This window comes from Rhodnius prolixus, unplaced genomic scaffold (assembly GCF_049639745.1).
Source record: "Rhodnius prolixus isolate KJV_2025 unplaced genomic scaffold, Rpr scaffold_4, whole genome shotgun sequence".
NCBI classification, from domain to species: domain Eukaryota; kingdom Metazoa; phylum Arthropoda; class Insecta; order Hemiptera; family Reduviidae; genus Rhodnius; species Rhodnius prolixus.
In genome coordinates, this window is record NW_027411614.1 from 42875629 (window position 1) to 42888857 (window position 13229).

Below are 13229 nucleotides of genomic sequence, written 5' to 3' on the forward strand. Positions count from 1 at the left end.
AAAAGCGTTTTAGTGTTCACAGTTTTTTAGAAATGTTTACTTTTAAATTTTCTAGTAATTTGAATTTAGGCCCCTCTTGATCTTGGAGCCCTAGGTTGAAGCCTAGTTAACCTTTTGGAAAATCCGGCCCTGCATGTGGTCTAGTTTGAGATGTAGATATAGATATGGATCTTAGTATCAGGTTACCTAGTGCATGATGTAAAATTTTAGGAAAAGAAAAAATAAATTGGCATAACTACAATAGTCTTTTGTAAATTCTGTATTTTCAGTTTCAAGCAAGGAGTTTATTAGCTACATATGGTTGGCTATATTTTAATGTATTTTTTATTTTTGTCTTTCTTTAGTTTTTAGCCAAGTATTCCTTATACGTACACCTAATATCTGCTAGTTTTTAAGTTGAACTAGAAAAAAGGGTAAAACGTAAAATCTTCATTAGATTTACTTGAATTTCCTCTTTTTCTGTTTTTAACAATGTGCTTTTAAGCCATGCTTACATTGTACATATTAGGTCGCCTTTTATTGATTGTAGTGGTTCAGAAAAAGGGGGAAATCATCAATTGTTTCATTGGGAATGCATTATTTTTTTTTTTCTAATAATTATTTTCATGCCTGGTGTTATTACATAATGTTTCAGGAAAATCAAAGAAATTCAAAATCATAAATATTTTTCTGGAAATTCTTTGTTTGTTTTTTATTTTCTAACGATGTATATTGGTAGGTATGATGTACATTATACAAACCAAGTCGGGAAGTTATAGATGTAGAGGTTCAAAAAAAAAAATAGAAAAGAGTACATCTTTATTAATTTTACTGGAAACTGGTCATTTTTTGTTTCTAACTTTACAATTTTTGGCCAGGCATACTTTATACAATATAGGTTAGCCATTTTCGATTTAGAGATTTACAATAAAGAGAAAAATGGAAAATTCTCATTAGTTTGGCTAGTTCTGGATGGAGAGATAAACTATATAAACTTTAATACTTCTAAATTTTTAAATATGAACAAGCAGTCTAAAATCTTTTTTCTTGTTCAATGTCTTGTTTTAAATGTATTTATTCTACACATTAATTATTTTCAATTTTCTAATTCAATTATTTTTATTTAATTATTTTCGTTTAAAGGACAATTTGAATAAAATAAAAGTTTCATATTGTATATTTGTCTAGTTTTCGTAATATTAACTTATCAAAATTTCAAAAAGTATTCTAATTGTATTACCTATTTTATATCTGATTAAAAAAAATAATAAATGGTTGGAGCTCCTATGACCTTCTACACCCCTATTACATTTTTTTTAATTTATAAAGTAATTTATCCAAGTTTTGGATTTTCTCGATAGGTGTAGACATCTAGTGTTCATTTTACAAAGTAAAAATGTTAGTGTTTCTAGGATTTGCTGCTCTCATTCGGTCAAATTTGGAACTTAACTTCAAAACATTTCATTACCTCCCTGGGATAAAAGGTTAATTTTATAAAACCGTTAAGTGTTCGGTTGACCATTATTGCAAAAAATTGAATCTTTAGATACTTCTGAAATTGTTCTCCTACATAAGAATAAAAAAAATAATAATTTCATTGCAGTGTGGGCAACAAATCTAATTTCTAACCAAATTGTTACACATTTGTTCCTTAATTCAAAATTGTAGGTCCGATTAAATGGAAAATTAATGTTAGTGATCTTCAAAAATAGATAAGAATAATTTTAGTTTCCTTCGTCATAAATGATCTTAGAATATCCATATTGCATTTTAAACCGAACCAATGTACATGTCGAAACGATGAAGTGTTGGCTTTTTTCAATGATTTAAGTAGATGCGTTTGCAATTGCGAGTTGTCAAGAGAGTCCAAGAATATGTATTAGCATCTACATAGGTGATTAGGTGAGTAAATAATTCTATCATCTTTTATATACTATAATTAATGTAAGAAAAGTTATGATTCGACACTATTAAGTTATTATGGCATGGAATTTATTTATGTGGGCTGAACCCACAGTAAAGGCTTAGTGTCCGAGAGAACAGTGACCATGTATTATTGTTAAAAATATTCTGAAATTCTTTTCTAAATTTGGTATTTGCACATTGTTCATTAATATGGGTTAATTTAAATTAAGTAATTAATTATTCTTTAGTGATCATTAAAAGTGAAAAGTATTAAATCTGTGCTGCAAACAACAACCACTTAATTGTGCGATCAGTCATAAGGACCAAAGCAGTAAGGGGCCTATTAAAAATATATACAAGGTATATTATACATATATATGCGATGTCTCTAATTTATATTACAAAATTGCATATATTATTCACCACAGGTCAGATTAGATATTTTGGAGCTTGGTAACATAATCAATAGTAAATCTTTGAAATATCCTTAAAAAAAATTTCTGGTAATACCTAAATTAATTTGTTTTTCTCACAGGAGCAAGATCGTAGATTTAACTACTTTCTTAGCTGTACTTTTGACAACTAAGTGGTCGAAATATTATAAATTACATCATAAGAGGGGATGGAGGAAACTTATTTTCTTACTATTCTCGGCAGAACTTGTTACTAGCACTAGTGTGATATCTGATAATTATTTTTTATTCCTAAGCGGATGGATTGAAAATCTGGAGCTGCAGTTTACTTTGACACTGGAAATTATTTGAGATGATGCCTCTTGGAGAATGAATCATAATTTTTATGAGCCCGCTATTCTATGTTGGGTTTCAGATCATCAGGTTCCCTAAACTCGCCCTGTGGAGGAGAGTGTCTTTCGGTTAAACAGGCAACGACTAGGCTCTGAATTCTTTTGTGTTTTTTCTTCCAGACAACAGCTGGAATATTTTAGGAGACAGGAGGGGCTATTTTATCAATGATATTCTTCTAGTCTGGTGGACAGTCATATGAGAATCATTAGGTAATAATCCAATAAAAAAAAATCTATAATTGAACTACTGGAATCTGAAAATAAGTTTATTTTTACTAAAAACCTATATTTTATGGAAATCAATTTATTTTAAAATTGAACTGAAGACGTCTAATGCAAGTGCCTGCTTGATCAGTGTGCTGTATGAGTGACTGGTAGTGCTCGGCCATATTAGAAAGTCAAATTGAATGATAAGGCGTTATGGTTGCTTCGATTGTAATTTATTAGATTTACTTAGTTCAAATATAAAAGATTCAGTAATTTTATTACGTGTAATTGAAAAAAAAACTTGGGAAAAATTTACTTTTTTCATTTGGAATTAGTGACAAAGTTAATCGCGAATTTTTTACTTTCATTAATCAGTTTAAGTTTCGACCAGTTTTTCTAACATCTTAACACATGGTCTGCAAGGTTGGTGAAAATTAACGACTTAAATTCTATTATTAAATTAAAAGAAAAAGAACAAATTGTATGAAAGATTATATACTATATAAATATCTTGGTATACATTTTCTCGATTGTAACAATTACTCAATCCATTATTAGAACTAACCTTTACATACTCCGTTCTGCTATTACTATACTATTAAAGGTGTGCCAGATTCATGGTTTATTGTTTTTTCAGCAATGATCTGCATTTTCTTGAAATTTTCAAAAAATGATAAAAATATGACCATTCAGTTTAATTTAAGTTTAAATTTACATGAATCCTTTAAATAGGTACACTTGCTTATATTATTATTCGTCTACTGATGAACAAAGAAACTATGTTAATATAGTAATCATTGCAGACTAATGAAAAAAAAGTGAATCTTTCTTAAACTGTAAATAATCAATAATACAGGCGCTAATGACCAAGTTGTCGATGCGCCAGAGAAAAAAAAAAAGTGATAAAATTAATAATGATTGTTCACATTACAGAATCCTTTGACGAAATTGGAGTCATTCAGAATTGGCATCATTTAATTTATCCATTGGAAATGCAAGGTACTTATAAGTCTTATTATTCAGTAATTATTTTCGTTCAAAGTAAATGTTATTTTGTGAAATTTGTATTAATTTGATTATTTAAAAAAGAAGTAGGTTAGAATTGTGGAATGACACATTTAGTGTGCAGGCAGATTTCGTTAACAGCTCATTTGGTTGTATTTTCCGAGTAAATATGTAATCAGAATGCTGCACAAAATATAATTCACAAAACATTTTCTTTCTAAAAGTCTTGTGGAATTTATAAAATTTCCGATACTTTAAGCTTTCTTTTTTCTTAAGAATCTTTTTAACAAATTTGATTCACTTGATCACTTAATATTTAAACAAGAAGAAACTTGTAGATTTCAAACTAAATGAGCATTTACTCAATATGCATAAATTTCAGACTTGACGTCGCCAGAAGAAATTGAACTTTTGTCGGTACTTTAGGAAGAAATTCATATTCTCATCATACAGACTTTTTATTTTGTTTTTTCACTTCAATTACGTGTTGTTTTTCATTTTTCAAGAGGACAGTATCTATGGTTCTAAGGATTTTCGTTGTAGGTTGAACCCAGTAGGAGTCCCGTAGGTCATATAGGTCGGAAATTTGAAATTGTTTGTGAAAACGTCTATTAGTTTCTGTTTTCTGGTGAAACCCTTTTAACAGGTCGGAATTGCTTGTACTTCTATAGTCTTTTATGACGTGTAAGGAGGTTCCATCAACGTTTCTTTGGTGTAAAGCGCAAGATGGCGATCGGCATGAATAAATGATTTAGTGCGAAGGCGAGAATTTATCTGATGTAGTATGAAGCAGATTTGTTGTAGTTGTACATTTATTTGGATTTCCCTTTTTTTAAATTCTATTTCTGTTGAATGGCTCAGTAGGTTACTACTAACGAAAAGTGTTGCATTATCTATCATCTGCGTAGCTGGTTGATTCGCAGAAATATCTGCAGTACTTATTGTGTTAAAGATACTCTCCCTGCATAAATCAACCTGTAGAAATATCGATCGTACAGATAGGATCTAAGGATAAGATAGTAGGTGAAGGGTTTAATGCTTTGAGTTGACAGAACATATTTTTGTGCCAAACTTGATCGAAGGCCTTCATTTCAAGAAAGATACCAGCGCTACTTTCCTTTTCTTCAAGAGAAGATGAGATGGTGTCAGTAACCCTGTGCCATTGTTGAATGATTGAATCAATTCGCCTTAATTTCAAATTAACGATAGGAATTATATTAGAGAATTTAGAGATTGGATTTTGTTGCTTTAAAAGAAGTTTTTTGGAACATTTTGCCGAGTGTAGGAATAAGGCTAATGAGACAATATGAAGAAGGAAGATGCTGAGGTTTATTAGGTTTCGAGAATGGGCTGTATTTCGGAGTGTTTCAAGTGATAGTTCTTGGAGTTACAGATTTTGGTGAGGAATACAATAGCCTTTTTTTTTTTAAGAAGTTGGTGAATGAGGTTGAAACTGTTTTTTTTTCTTACGCAGTGATGATTTAAGATGAACTGAACTTCAGAAGGAGTGCTTGGTTTAGATGGAGGATGAGTTTAGATGTAGTGAAGGGTAGAGAACTAGTTTTGTTCATGATGGATTTGAGGATCGTTCAGAATAGGATGAATAGTGAAGACACCCATCAAATAAGATGCAAACTGGATTGGTTTTATCTTCATCCAGGTCCTATCTTCTCCATAGAGATACGCAGGAACTATTTTATAACAGAGAATTCAATTTTTCCACAACCCAGAGAGGTTTTTCTTCATCGTTAGTATATTCGACAAAAGTATGGAATTGATCTTATTGCAGCTGTATGAGTTCATTTTATCATCGTCTGGCGAGCGCTCTATGATAACTATACAATCCTCAGAGACAATTTAGTTGTTGGAGTATCAAATTATGGTATTGTGTGATCTGTGAATAGATTCTTGAATTAAGTGAAATAGGTTTGTTGGTTCTGTCGTCTTGAGCGCAATCTCCAGTTTGTATTTTTTCTTATAGGAGAGTTTGGAATGAAATTAGTCTACTCTATCCAAATGAGGATAGTTTTTGTATTTTTGTGGAACATGTAGATAAAAATAAGTAAAACATGACTGTGTTCTTAAGAGAGATCAGTTTGATTTTAGACTTCGGAAATAAGAAAATTATTATAAAAAAAAAATTGAAGGATGTTAGGAAAGATTGTATTGCGTTGTAGAGTCTCCACCACATAGTTTTGAGAAATGGGTTTCGTACAGCTGCCATATTGAGGCAATGTATCCGGATATCTCAAAACTGAAAATTGACAAAACTTTTAAATTTTAATTTTAAAATTGGTATCAGGAAACTAAGTAATATGATATTGAACAAAATTGATCAACCGGATGTTGTCATATAGATATTTCCGTTTTCCTTTTTAAGACTCTAATGATTTCCTCTAATTTTATTGTTTCTAATTCCAAAACTAATTGAACAAATGATAGTATTTTTATCATTTGTATTTAAAACTTCTTTCTTAAAATTAATTTTATGACAGTTCTAAAGGTGGGGGGTTGATTTGGATTCCCTCTACAGTGAAATTTTATCAAGATTCTATAGCCACATAAACTTTTAACAAGGAACTAACCGAATTAAGAAAACGCTTGAACGGAAGGGCGAATTTCTTTGAAGGGCTTCTTCAATTTACGCAGTTTTTATTATTATTATTTCAGTGGATTTTATAGTTTTATCACACGTTTAAGGAAATGTGTATTAAAGTATAATATATAAGTGTAATTCTAATAAAATCGTTCTCAAGTTGAGGCAACTTCTCTCTTGTTTAGAACCATATCATCATCAACTTGGTCCCAACGGTCCCCTGGGTAGTAGAATTAACTAAAAGAAGGGTAGAGTCACCACTATGTCCCCATCATCACTGTAGGAGAGATATCTTTTTTAAGCCAATTTGCTTTGTAAATGATGCGTACAATTGTTGGTGGGTCTATATAAAAAAGAAAAAATGGATAGGCTATTTGAAACTGTGCTATTAGCCACACTGGTATCCATCATAGAATAGTTTATTTAGTGGGAGAATTAGATTTGTAACCGCATCTGTCATCTTTTTCTCTGCTTTTTAAGGGCCAGGATTGTTCTTTTATATTATCAGTCGAGGGGGAAGAACTAGTTGGAGCGTTATCTATATATAAGTATATAATTTTTCTATCTTTCCGTTCCCTCCAATAACAAAGTGGTAATGAAGATGATCCTGAGGCTTTAAAGATTTCAATTATGATTCTTTTAATCTACCTTCTTTTTTAGACTCTATTCATTTATTTCCAAGTTCCTTTTTGCACTCCAATACACTGCCATAGAAGTGTATGTAAACTGAATGTGGCTGCTTCAGTGTTTCACCATATCAAGCACTGAAGTCTAAATCTATGTACTTCCCAGTACACTTGTGCTAATTAAAACAAAACATCTGGTATGAACCGTGCAATAACAGTGCCTTCTAAATCTGCAAGAGTACCAATCAAATTTGAAATATTCCCTCGCATCTTTTTCGCGATTTTTTTTTTAATTATTCTCCATGAAAACGAGCATGTCCATGTTCTCTAGTTAGTAGTAGGTTTGTGAATGAGATATTACCATTCTTGTGATTTTACAAACTGCAGTTTGCCTACATTCTTTCTCGATGTGAAACAAGCCTTAGATCGGGTTTAGCACCCAGGCTTGCTCTGGAAACTCAAGGGCATTCTTCCGTTCACTCACTTCCTCATCTTGAAGTCCTATTTGTCAGATCGTTATTTTCAAATTCAAATCGGAACATCATATTCAGCTAAACATCGTATAGAAGCGGGTGTCCCTCAAGGAAGCATCTTAGGACCTATCCTATATGTTAATACACAGCAGACATACCAATCCATCCTGAAACTGTCCTTCTAACTTATGCAGATGATACAGCTATACTTTCTCCTCACATTGATCCGGTAACTTCACACAGGAACCTTCAAACTCATCTCTTTTCTCTTGAGGAATGGTTTAAAAAATGGAAAATCAAGTTAAATGAAACAAAATCTCAAAATATTACTTTTACTCTCCGCCGCATCACTCTTCCTCCGATCTTCTATGACTCAGTTCCAATTCCTCCTGCCAATGTTGTGTCCGTTATCTTGGGCTGTATTTAGACAAAAAACTGGACTTGGAACCCGCACACAAGACTTAAACGAACTGAAGTTAACAGGCGTTATCGACTACTTAAAAGACTACTATACCAACGTTCAAAACTTTCACTTAATAACAAACGACTGATTTACAATTCTATACTAAAACCCGCCTGGACGTACGGTATTGAACTGTGGGTTTCAACGAAACGCTCCAATCTTCAACGAATTCAATCGCTTTAGTCTAAAATTCCTCGCACTATCGTTTACGCTGCATTTTACGTTTCAAATCTAACCGTCCACACAGACCTGGAAATTCCGTTTGTAGGTCCAGGTTGCACGAACTCGCTATAAAAGTTTTCATCAGAACTTGCACTCTCATTCCAATCCTCTTTTCCGCCATTTATCGTCTTATCACCTTCAAGATCATCCTCCCGGACGATTAAAACGCCAGTGGCCTCGCGATTTTCTCTCTTCTGAAGAGAGAGTAGCTAATTTTGGAGACGACTTAAGGAGTGTTATCACTGGGTAGCTCCTCCCCTCAAAGTTTACTTCCAGAAGTTTGGCGCTGCCACCACAAACTAGGGATATCTGGCACCACTTCATATCACCAAACTAAATCCAATAGCGTGTGCATTTCCGTTACTAAAACGTTATCCAGTTCTCTCTCTTCTGTCCCTCCGTACATAGTTTGGGTCTCACACCCTATCTAACTCTTGGGAATACTCCAATTTATCAAAATTGGTAAGCCATTTATACAGCCTAAACGGATCGTTGGTGGAAATTGGTATGCACGGTGTTTAGTGGAAATTCCCTGGTGACTATATCATCAAAAAAGAGTGGGGGTCCCCGCCCTTCATATCCGGCCAGTTATAATCTTGTTTGGTTCGATCATTGTTTTCTTAAATACTTGTGGCTAGTCCGTTATCTTTGCAGTTACAATCTAGTTCTCCGCTTTTAGTACATCCTCTTTATACTCGTACAATTAAATTGTAACAGTGGCAAATTTTCTAAAATCAGTTTTAACCTGGCAATCTCAGAGGACTTAGAGTTTTGAGGACTCCCGAATCCAAAGAAAGAGTTGTATTCAGAGAATGCTCTCTCTGTCTGTCAGTTCCTTCATCACTCTCCTACCTCCTTCTTATACGTGAGTGACATCGTAATGAAATTCTCAGAAAGTTGGTATACAATTCCATTGTTCTCACTAGAGCTTATCGACCAGCCGGATATTCTAACATAATTTTTTATTTTTTTGGGGAGGAGGCACTTTCTCAAAAAATGTCTCTTAAGATTTCTGAAATTATCTGAAGTGTGCAATCATCGCCTTCATTGCTTTTATAATTCTAACTACAATTTCAAATTCCCCCCTTCCTAAAACAAGTTACGCTGAAATTTTTACACTGTTTGTAGTGAATACTCGTGTAAGGGCTTATTTCTTTTATAATATTTTTTTTCTTGAAAATTTAAGTAGTTTAGACGGATTTCCGGTAGAGAATCTATTTGGGCATTCTTCGGCAGTAACATCTCTGAAAACTTTTCGCTTTTATCTCTCATCTATAGTTACTTTAAATCAATTACATTTATAAATTTTCGAATTTACTGAAAATCCGCAGATTGGCGGCACTTAACACTTTGAAAATAAGAGAAAATCGTTAATCCTGATCTTTTTAAACAAACACGCTAGAAAAATATGAAAATCAGTAAAATTAACAAATTGTCTAATATCTATTTATTATTTGAGTTAATTACAATAAAATTTTGGGTTGGCCAATTACTAAATATAAAAAATAACATTTCTTTTTCAAATCGGGAAATTAGACCGTGATTTTTATAATTTAAAGTAAGATATTTACCCCTTCTATTTATTTTTTATGATTTAAGGCGCGTCAACATCTGAAGTTATTGGCGCCCGGAGCTTTTTTTCAGTGCACTGCCGGCCTCTGCACATTGCTCTCTCGTTACAAACACTGTCCATCTCCGGAGCTGTAAGAAGCTCCTTTGAAGAGCTAATCTAAGGTTTCAGCAGCTGGATTCGAACCCATGACCTCCGCGTGGGAATCCAATACGCTAACCTGATAGCTAATCCCTTCTATTGTTTACCCAATATGTTGAAAATATCCGCGAGAAAACAACACTTTTGGTGATGGTTTGTTCTATTTGTCTAAAGTATAGCTTTGAACGTCTTCACAAAAAAAAAAAAAAGAAGCAGTTCAGTAGTACAATATCTGCCCAGTTAGGCATTAGGTCTTATAGTATAATACCTGCTGCACTTTGGCCTTACCAGGTGAACGTAAAGAAAAATAAAAGAAAAAGAAGTTTTTTCCCTAGGAGTTTATGAAAGAGAGGCCCAGGATTAGATATTGCAGTGAATAACCTTCTAAAACCTTAAACAGAAGAGAAAAGAAATCCTCGCAGCCCGGAAAGTGACGTACAGACCTCTGTCTCTTCTCTTGTATTAAAGTGAATTATGAACAATTAGATTAGTGAGAAGATTTAGAGGGAGGTTAAGTAAATAAACTCTTTGAATGATGAGTATATTTTTGTGGAGCCTTCCTTTTCTGCCAGGCTAAAACTGATGATGATGATGATGGCAGTAAGCGGGCGGATGTGAGATTATATTTCATGGTTTGATGAGTTCTCTTATCCTAAACGTTGTGTACCTTCTATTGTTAGTCGTATTTGTTTTTAGGATTGTTCCAGCTTTTTTTTATTTTATTTTCCGCGGATGCTTGGATAACTGCGATTATCTACTCAGGGTGCGCTCTCTGTATTGTCTTTTATAGTTTCTCTCACTCTACTAGGGAGGTACTGCAATCGTGCGGATCAGTATTTAGGTGAGTCCAAAAAAATGGAGGTTTGGTCCATCCCTATATGTATGGGTGGGTATCCATCGTAAGTCAAAGAGGAAACATCGCAGATAGTTAAAATTTGATTTTTTAGTTAGTAGAGCTATATAGGACGCCACAATAAAGACAATCTCGTCAAACCGGATGTACCATATTCTTCTTCTTCCTCTTCTTGCTTTGCACTACAGTCCATGTAGGACCTTGGCCGCCTCAATAATGTGGTACCATTCATCTCTCTCTCTTGGGCCGCTCTTCTCCAAATTCTTATGCCCAAATCTCTTAGATCCTGCTCAACATTGTCGAGCCATCTCACCCAGGGCCTCCCTTTTCTTCTAGGCCCTCCTGGATGTCCAAGAAATAGTTTCTTGGTTATTCTTTCCTCTTCCTCCCCATTCGTTCCAAGTACCATCTTACTGAATTAAGTTAAAAAAATTTTTTTTCTGAAAAACGGCTCCTACGACTCTTAAATCACGGTGTGCTAGTTGCATATATGTGTAAATCTAAAACTTATATTTGTAAAGTTTTTTCCAAGAAAATTTCCATGGGGGCTCATTTTGGAGAAGGGTGGGGAAGTTTTCTTCTAAAAGCCATTTTAGTTTTTTAAAAAATGTATTGATTAAGAATTCCAAATTTGGATAAAAAATAGATCGCGACCGTAATGCCTCTTTCTTGAGGAGAGCTTTTTGTTTTAAGTTCTTATTTATTATTTTGCCTAGGAAATGCATAAACCAAAATTTCGAGTTGAAATAATAATTATAAGTAGTCAAAACGATTGTTAATTTTTTTTTACACATAACTCTAAAGCGTCGAAGGGAAATTGATTCTAATGAATAGTGCGGGTGGTGATGGTTTTTTAGTCGAGTAGCGTAATGAGTTCGTGGTTTACCAGATAATGATTCAATCAGCCACACAAATTGCAATACGTGACCAATAACAATGGAAACTTCCTTCCTTCCCCCACTTCCCCCTCAAATCTCCTTGTGTGTGGTACTGCGTACGGATGTCCATTAATAATCGTCAGTGCATACCAACTTTTTTTAAAAAATTATTAATATGTAATTATTATCATTTTTTTGTGTTTTGTAATTTAATTATTACAGTTTATTTCGTGAGTATTTTTATTTTCATACAGTTTTCTTGCAATTGTAAGAAAAAATATTTTTGCATTATGCTTTCCTGGTAGTCGGGAGTCGATAAGTTTTTAAATTTAATCCTGAACAGCACCGATTCCTAGAGACTCCCTAAAGTATATTTCTTGCAGAACGTTCAATTTTTTTTTTTTTTTAATCAAGACGCGTACAATATCTGAGGTCGTAGAGGCCTGGAACATTTTTCAGTACATTGCCAGCGTACCAGTGTACTGTCGTTACAGTCAATACTATTATCCCAGGACAGTCAGATGTAATAAGCTCCTAGGATGAGAATTTCGAAGAGCCAGTAGCAGGATTTAAAAAAAAAAAAACCAAGATCTCCGCGTTGGAATCCAGTATACGCTAACCACTGTGTTAATCTCTTCCCTCAGAGCAATGCTGGAGACAAAAATCTTTCAAATTTATTCTCTACAGTTTAAAATTTCAAATAAACAATTAGCTAAGTTATATAAAATCCAGCTAACCGAATGTACAACTTCGATTAATCAATTTTTGGCGGGGTCGATTTTTCTTGGAAATTATTGCAAGGATTTGTTTTAACATTCGTACGCTCATTGGTGCACATTGAGAACTATAACTTTAATTTTAAACAGTTTCCGTGGGAAATGGTTTTAAGCGCAGTTTTGGCTAGCTTTCCTCTACTAAATTGTAATTACTTGTATTGGTAAGAATTCAATATATGTTATATTCTAAATTCGTAGAGAATGAAATTAGCACCACTTAAAAGTAGAAGCTTTCATACTTTAATTTTGGTACTTTCTCTTCCTAACTGGTAATTAAAGTATCATCAATTTTGGTTATCGAATTTAACCGGAAATCCTCTTTTATAACTCTCTACTAGAAGTACATGAAAATAAAATTTACCCACAATTTTCTCAGAGAAAATATTTCTATTAAAAGCTATACATCTACGTGCACAATTCTACATGAAGTAAAGTAGTTGCCTATTTTTCCAGGCAGGCTTTACGTCCAACTTCCAAATTAGGTGTCGTGGACGGAGGCGACTAGCAAACATACTTTACTGTTAATTCCTCATATTAACCATTAAATAAAATACAAGGCCTAAGACCGAGGGAATGGAACCCAGTACCACAATACATATTAGCTTTGCGGGTCTCGCCTTTAACCGCTCGGCTACCGTGGCGCCTTAATTCTACGTAATTATCCACATTTAAAGAGAATCATTGTTTTCCGCTTTTGAGAAAATAGCTATAGAAGACGGGTAACATAGTT